Source organism: Mytilus edulis, chromosome 3 (genome assembly GCF_963676685.1).
Source record: "Mytilus edulis chromosome 3, xbMytEdul2.2, whole genome shotgun sequence".
Lineage (NCBI taxonomy): Eukaryota > Metazoa > Mollusca > Bivalvia > Mytilida > Mytilidae > Mytilus > Mytilus edulis.
Window position 1 is genome coordinate 25616558 of NC_092346.1, and position 9242 is coordinate 25625799.

General features: G+C 32.1%; 1 pseudogene; it reads left to right on the forward strand.

Moving 5' to 3' along the window:
* The first annotated feature begins 4829 nt into the window (after nucleotides 1-4829).
* On the forward strand, nucleotides 4830-9242 carry LOC139515125 (interferon-induced protein 44-like; annotated as a pseudogene).

A 9242-nucleotide genomic window follows, 5' to 3' on the forward strand; every position in this document is an offset into this window, starting at 1 on the left:
TTTGTCATATTTTCGGAATCCTCTGGTTTTATCCATTTGAATGCCTTAAAAAAATTCCACATGAACCCCTATTTTTCTTTTTATAAATCTTTTACATGTATAATTATAAGTCATTTGTAAAAGTCTTATAAAATTTTTATTTATTTTTTAATAGTATTTGGGAACTAAAACTGGTCAATGATAAAGCTATGAAAAATCAAGACAGAACATTTTCCCGCCAAAATTCCAATGGCTAATATCTCGAAAACAAGCACATTGACCCCTATAGTTTTTTTGCTTTTTTGTTTCATACATACTAGTTTTATGAAAAGTTATTTATTTTGAAACTGAGCAGCGAACATACTTAAGGGGAAGTTGAGTTAACGGTGGTAACGATAATTACAAAACATTTAAAAAACATAAAAACAACCCCCCAAAAAAACAGGAAAATTTGAAATTCCTCATTGGTAGTTATTGAGACGAATATGCTGAAGAAATGAAGAAATGAGCAATTTTTAAATAGAAACATGAATCATATCAATACCCTGTTAATTCAGTTTTTTTTTCAAAATAAATTCCACACAGTTTGGTTTCTGTGCAGCGAATATATGTGTCATTTTTCAGTAAACGAGTCACAACTGATACCGGGAATACCAGCTGAAAATACACAGGCATTTTTTGCTGTTTATGACTCATTGTGAATTTAGTAGGTTGCAGAGATAGTTGACGTTGCAACCTTTTAATCAACGTGCACGCGTGAATTTAACTGTTTAGTGATAACTCAATCATTCTAATTAAACAATCTAGGTTCATAAACAATTATCTAGTAGTATGAGTAAAGTCAAAAGTATTAATTGCCAATCAAAAAGGAGAAGGTGATTACAGAAACGAATAACCAAAAAAGGGTTGGGGTTGGTAAAGGTACCAGAGGGACATAAATCGAAAATAAACTGACCACGCCATGGCTGAAAAAGAAAAAGACAAACAGAAAAACAGTAGTACACAAAAAACAACATTAAAAAATAAAGACTTATCAACACGAACCACACCGAAAACTTTAGGTGATCTCATGTGCTCAGGTAGAGCAAGCAGATTGTGCTCCACAGGTGGCACCCGTCGTGTTGCATATGTTAGTACAAGTCTAATTCGGTAGGTCACATAAGTGAATGCGTTCAAATTTCGAACTATTTGGTGAGATAACATCATCTATATAGCGGAAAGAAAATTTAAAGGATACTGCTTACTTCTTTTCTTTCTTCTTAAGAAGTTCCTGTATAAATTGAGCCTCATAATAATAAAGGAACAGGTCGGCAAGAAGACGGGCACAGTTGGTTCCTATGGAAATGCCGATAGTTTGTTAAAAACACATCCATCAAGCATATTAATAATGCCAGTTGCAGAGAATTTTTTTTTATAAATCAGAGTGATTTTTATCAAAGCAAGAGTTATTCTTCCCTAAGACAAGATACTTGTTTCTACGTTGGCCATTCTTTTTTTATGAAACAATGTAGTACTAAGTATTTCAATTTGTCTTTTAGTTTGGAATGGGGAATACTTGTGTAAAGTGTAGAAAGTCAAATGTTTAAGTACTATTGCAAGATGAATGAGTCTTAGATTGTATGTACTCTAAAAGATCTTTGGAATTTTTAGTATCCACATCTGATTCACGCTACCTACAAAACAGGTAGTTACACAATAATTTGAAGCCCGGCTTTGATTGCTGATATAATTGATGTTAACAATTTAGAAAGAGGATTCATGCAGCACTATGACGACCCAGCAATGTACCGTTCTTTGTAGGGACACTTATGTAGTTTAGATATCTTCTGCAGTGATGGAAGATCCAGGTATGCATCTTTTGTTGAAATTCCAAAGGAACATAGAACAGACCTATGATTACCCAGGATTTCATCTTTAGAAAGTGTAATGGGGTACTATTATATGCTGAATTTCCAAGTGAAATGTCAATACCTAATTCATTTATCAAGCAGTTTATGTAACGTGATTTACACACAAAAACGATGTTGTTTTGGGCTTTATCTGCGGGGACAACAGATGTAGGTAGGACACGTGTATTGCAACATTTGGGTACAAGAATAGTTCAAGCAAACATTATACAAATAAAAACTTTAAGAATGAATGAACTGTCTGATGAACTGGACATTATGATTTCCAATGACGAAATGAATCAGGGTTTCATTTTGCCCTTTCCTCTAATATGGTTTAAAAAAAAAAGATACAGCACATTTAGCCGTATGAACAAACAACAAAAAGCGTTACATTGAAAAAAGGGTATATTCTTTGACTCGTTTGATCCGTTCATAATAAATATAAATACGATGGCATTTCTTCGGCGTATCGTTTTTACATAGTAAATAAAAGGAAATGCGAAAAAAATGCACAGTATCACAATTTGATATACGCCATTGCAGTATTGACAACATGATGTGAAAAGGGTGATTGCTTCTTCCCTCTATATTTTAATGTTCAATACATAATGTCAAATTGAATATTTTACCAAACTGGTTACTCGGGTTATCTTAAGACCGGCTTACCGGCTAAACGATATTAGAGCTGGCTCAGACATGATCTACAGTACTTTATAAATGCATGGTTTAATGATACGACATCCGAAGTTTATCTTAAATAGTTTCCTGGATCCTTCTATACGGTACGACCATCATATTTTCCCAATTTTCGAATTTGATTAATTATATAAAATTGGAATGTTTTCATTATTTTTCAAGTGATCAGAATATTTGATAATTGATTTGATTAATAAACACGATGAATATTTTGTAATTTAACATACTTGTTTAAAAAACCGAATGACAAAAAAAAGGTGTTCTGATAGGGAAGGCATATCATGTTACGAATGTGGCAACGATTGCTTCGATTTTGTAAGTATACCACCAGTCTTAGGTTGTCGTTCGTGTTGCTCAGTCTTTGGTTTTCTATGTTGTGTTTGTTTATCTTTATCTTTTTAGTCATGGCTTGTTAGTTTATTTTCAATCTGTGAGTTTGAATGTCCCTTTGGTATCCTTCGTCTCTAATATCCAACTTTGGTGATGAGTCTTATTCGGTGATGTCACATTGTAGAAAAAGTATAGTAGAAAAATTAATCTTAATGATAAAGTCAATTAATTAGTCCGAATGAGATTTATGTAGCATTTCAACAAATTGTTTTCTACTATTCTAAGTTTTATGTGTAAATGCTTTAACGCTTTCATATAACGGCAACATCAATTACTTTAATGTCTTTTGCATTGCTATAATGCGCTTTTTAGATTTCTGAAAACTATGTTTATGTAGACATATAGGTTTTTGAAATTCTAGCAAAACGTTTGATAGATTATTTCTGGCTCATAATTACAAAAGTATTTAAAAAGTTCTGTAATATCCCCCTCACTTATACACCCAGGACTCATTTTGACAAACTTTCGCAATTCGATTTGTTAAAGTTATTGCTTCACAATTTGTCTGCTTGCAATATCTCATATGGTAACAATAATTGCTTTTATCGAAAGTGATCTTGAAAAATTCTAAAGACAGAAACGTAATGTTTTTCGTTTAAGAATAATGTTAACGGTTTGAGTTTTAACCTATCCATTACATCTTTACTCTTAATGTGCAATTAAATTTATACAAAATATTCATTTATTTACTAAAAAAAATAGCCATATATTTTCTGGCTGAAAATAATTGTAATTCTCGATTTATCTTTCAAGTTTATGTTTTTTGAATTCTCAATCACATGAACCACATTGTTCTCAAAGTTTGATGGACAGGGTCAAATTTAAAGCCAGTATGTTAACATTTTTGTAGAAGAAAAATGCTTAAAACGCACAAACTTGAAGAAGTAGTAAATCTGATGGCATTATTGATAACATACTTATGTTCATTTACTACAATCATATTAACCTTCAAAGTTTTGCACCTATAAACCTCAAAGGATGTGTAGCACATAGTTTATATAAATATCATAAAATTGTTCCTTTACTTAATCAATAAGTCATAACTGAACTTTGTTGAAAGTTGTATTCTTCAAAATAGTCGTCAAAATATAATTATACTGTAAATGAAAAAAACAGGTTGATTTGCATTTCTTTTGTACCATGTGTAAATGAATTAAATTGACAATCAAACTGAACATGCACTGGACGATTTCGTGTTGTTTTATCAATGAAACAAAAGGTATCAATGTTCGTTCTGTTTGTTCTCACTTTTTCAATATCAATGAAGCGCATTACTTTTTTAAGATTCTATAAATCATTCGTTTTCGTCCTTTATTTTAAAGGGCAACCTTGAAATGTTCTTCACCCAAGTCTACGCAACGAAAAAACTCATTTGTCATAATAGAAAAACTGATATTTCAGTATCGTCATGCTGTTATTGTTCCAATTTAACCAAGATGAAAGCAGTAAGTAAATGAAATCAACATATGAACAATCTACTTATTTTGAACATAAAAAGTCAATTTGATCACTTAAATGATTCGTCTCACTCACAGCATATTGTCTTGCACTATAAACAATACATTTATTGAAACTGTTTATACACATTTGCAGGTGTCTTAGATGACAGTTCAATTTAAAAGAGAAGATCAAAGGCAAATGACAAAATGGATCGGTGGTATGAAAAGGTACAGACTTTTGTATAAGGCTTCTGAGGATGGGTGTACTTCAACAGCTTTCCACAATAGATGTAACAATAAAGGCCCAACTGTAACAATTCTTTATAATAACGATAATTTCATATATGGTGGATTCATTTCAGCCTGTTGGAAAAATCTTGGGGACTTTCAAACGGACCCTGAATCGTTCCTCTTCAGACTTTATCAAAATGACACTATGGCACCGGTAAAAATGCCAATAGCTAATTATCAAAATAGCATATACGACCATGCCGACTTTGGACCAACAATTGGTGATCGAGATTTGCAAACCTTTTCTGGCACTGTTAACTTTGATGGTACAACTTTCAATTCGAATGGAAAAACAAACTTTGGATCATCATACACAATGAATGGCGAAAATTATGAGTCTATTGCCAATGGCAATATGAGAGTAAGATATAGAAGTGTATCTGGTTGAGGGTAAGAGACAATTTTATAAGAAAATTATGATGCTTATTTAAAACAATACATAATCTACATAAGAAAATGCCTGTACCAAGTCAGAAATATAACAGTTGTCATCCATTTGTTTGATGTGTAAAGCTTTTGATTTTTCATTTGATTAGGGACTTTCCGTTTTGAATTTTTCTCGGAGTTCGGTATTTTTGTTATATTACCTTTCTTGTTTAAATAGATAAGAATATTTATCGATAAGAATATTTATCATGTTGTTTGTTAAAGTCTATGAAAATGAGTCATAAGCCTAATTATAAAGGTTAACAGATGCATCTGTCTTTATAAAAAATATTTTGATTCATTTTGTATCTTATTGACAAGAGGATATGCTATAGAAACTAAATAATTTTTATGTTTGGAAATTTAAAAGACAAGAAATGAACCATGTCATTTTCATAGTACTAACTTCAGAGATGATTGAATTTGGGAACGCCCATTTAAGCCACTTGTAAAAAAAAGATAAAAAGAATAAGCAAAAAAAAACGAAAAACGTGTAATGCGATATCGATATGAACCCTACTTTTTACTTGATCGACACGCTGAGTCGGATTTCTAACATGCTTGTTTACAAGGTTTAGTCTTTACTGAAACTCCTTAATGCTTACCGGAGAAGGAATAAATATATCTTAATTATAAAGTCTTTGCTTTTAACGATAAAACCCACGACATCATGCACTCGAGGGAATTAAGCAACCATAAGATCACTGGCCCTAATAGAGAGAGACAGCATTCTTACCGGCTACATTATTTAAACTTTATACAAATGCCTTTCAATCAGAAAGATGAAATAAGAAAATCTGGAACGGTCCTTGGATTCATTACCAACTATAAAGACGATACCGGTATTCTCTCATTTATAATTCATATTATTCCGTATGTGTTTTGTAAGCACGAAAAATCAAATTATATCATATCAATTTTAATGTTCCATAACAGTCCATAAGTCAATGGGTCGATATTGGTATCCTTATATTATATTATATTGACAGAAATAATTCACCTCAAAATGTTGTTGTTATTCTGTTAGGTCGTTTTGGTGGTGTTTGCTAACCTATAAACATGTTAGGCTTTCCTAAATTTTTGTCTCGAAAAACGCCTAGTCAAAAAATTGTGGGATATATAAACAACTTTCTATCGTGATTCTATCAAGCAAATATAAGGATCTTCAAATTTTATTTTCTTATTTCAAATCTTATTCTTTCAAACGTTTGAAGAATCTCCTTATTTTCCGTCATTGAGGATATTTGTCGTTATTTGTTTTAATAATTCACAATAATGGTAAACTGCACTCATTCGTCCCGACAATTTAACGTTGATGATTTTCTGATATATTTTGTCTTCATATTTAACACTTTTATGAATGATAGCAGTCATTCAAAATAAAATAGACATGTCATTGATATGATTTTCATCATTTAAGTTCCTGGTTGAGCTGAAGGCAAAAATAGAAAAATACACACCTTTATATGGTTTAAGAATTCCTCAAGCACGTATTTTATCGGTGGGTCAAGTAGGCTCAGGAAAGTCGAGTTTCTTCAACACTATTAACTCAATATTCATAGGCTATATAACAAGTCAAGCTTGTAGTGGTAATGCTGAGCATAGTCTTACAACTGCGGTAAGTTAAATGCCCAATTACTGAAGTAAGACCAATTTTGCATGAGACTGCGTGTTCATATAACTCTTTAGAATAAAATAAAACTTTTTTTATACTTGAATAGAAGGTCTTTAAGGGAAATGTGTTGTCAAAAGGACGCTCTTTCGTATCTTATGAAACTATCGTACTAATTTTCTCTGCTTTAAAATATTGACAGTTAAATACAGTAATCAGTATCATTAATTAATATCGCAACACGACAACATGCAAATAGTTACATCTGACCTGAAAGCAAACAAAGGATGTATGAACAACAAAGTTTACTATAAACGTTTTCTGAGTAAACTGAACACATTGTATTCCTTATCATATTAAGCCATCTGTTCATTGATACACTGTATGAGGTTGCTTGAAGACCAACATACAAAATTAAAACTGACAGAAATAAGTGTTGTTTTTAAGAATGTATGTACAAGTACATCAATTTGTATCAGCAGGTGTTAAAAAACTATAGTTGAATATTATTTCATATTCAATTTTTCCTCTTAGAGTTTATTTATTTTATAGGACGCAACTGTCTTGTAAAGTCACAACAAATGCACGTTTAGTTGTTTAATATTAAACATACCTTGCATACGTATAATATGTAATGGTCTGGTGAGAAAGCCTGTATAAAACTTCTGAACAAGAATACCTCATTAAGAATTTTTTAATAAAAAAGGTATGTTTTGTTATTCACAAAATTTTATAAGTTTCCATATAATAATGTTCATTATTTCCCTTTAGTATAGGATGTACCAAATCAGAAAAGGAGTAAGGGGTAAGCCAATGAATTTTCGACTACATGACACGAGAGGAATAGAAGCTGATCAAGGAGTAGATGAAAATGAAATTTGTTTTCTACTTGATGGCAATATACAAGATGGTTACAAGGTAAAACATAAATAGATTCTACCACTACATCGAGTGTGATACAATATTTCTAAACTCGAGACGGTTAAATTTTTAAATTCAACACACAAGGCTTGCCGACAGTTTTGAATATTTAAAAGTTAACTGTCGACAGTAGAGATATGACGTATTGAAGGAGGTTTGGTGGAAGAATCTGTTTCTATAATGATTTGGGGATCTCGGTGGCCGAGTGGTCTAAGCAGTCGAACTACTATGACCTTCTGCTGTTGTCTTCTCTAAGGTCGGGTTGTTGTCTCTTTGACGCATTCCCCATTTCCATTCTCAATTTTATACTGTATCACTAGCATGTCACCTCAGAGGCTATGAGTATGAATTCCACATATAGCAGGTGCCTTGACTCCATCTTCATTGACTAGGATTGTCAATTTACCTACCGAAGATCGGTGGTTCTCGCCATACATCCCAGCTTCCTCCGCCAATAGAAACTGACTGCCACTAAATAGCACAATAGTGTTGAAAGTGGCGTTTTACAGCAACCAATAAATCAATCAATCAATCTAATAATTTGAAGATTTGTTTCAGACAATTGTCTAATGAGCTACATGCATAAAGATTTGTCCTTTTTATGTTTCGTCATTAGATGTTGTCGACTTTTTTCGTGACGTTGAAATACAAAATTCATAGGGAAACAAGGAAACTTGACGTTTCAATTGAACTTTGGCCGATGAGGAATTAAGATCAAACAAATCATACATTGATTAAATTAAAATAATCCACTGGTTCGAAAAGGGATAAATCGGATTCGCCTTTTATCGCTGTCATTTATTGAAATTTGATGAATTATCAAGTGAATTCAGTCTGATCCTATGATTATTTACATTCTTCTTTTATAGTTCAATCCATCAGTCCCAGTTTCAACAGACACATTAGGATTTGTAGAGAGCGCACATATCAGTGAAACAATCCACTGTGTTCTGATAGTATTAGATGGCAGCACTATTGACGTTATGGCAGAAAAGGTCGCTGAAAGGCTCAAGAAATTACAAATGCGTATGAACCAAAGAGTTATGGAAGTAAAGGACCTGCTTTAATAAATTATCTCAACATCTTTAAACTGACCAAACTTGAACAATTATACCACATGTCCTTATTATATCTTGAATTATAATATATGATGCAAATTGTTCAATAAAAAATAGCGGTAAACTACTCAAACGAATTTTCACCCGGACAAGAAATTGTAACATATAATACGAGATGCATTCATTAATCATTTTAACATACATTTTAGGCATTCCACAAGTAATTTTACTGACGAAGATAGATAAAGTTTGTCCGAGAACAGAGGAGGATTTATCAAATGTATTTTACAGTCCTTTGGTCAAAGAAACGGTCGACAGAGTTTCACAGATAATGGGATTACCTAGGTCACATATTCTGCCAGTAAAAAATTAAGAATCAGATATTGATCTTAATGATAATGTCAACATCCTGGTCTTGTTGACTTTGCAACAAATACTACATTTTGCGGATGACTACATGTATAACTTCCTCGATAAAAACAAGGAAGGCATAGGTTTCAGCATTAAAAAAAGCAATGGGATGCTTCGTTATATATCTTAA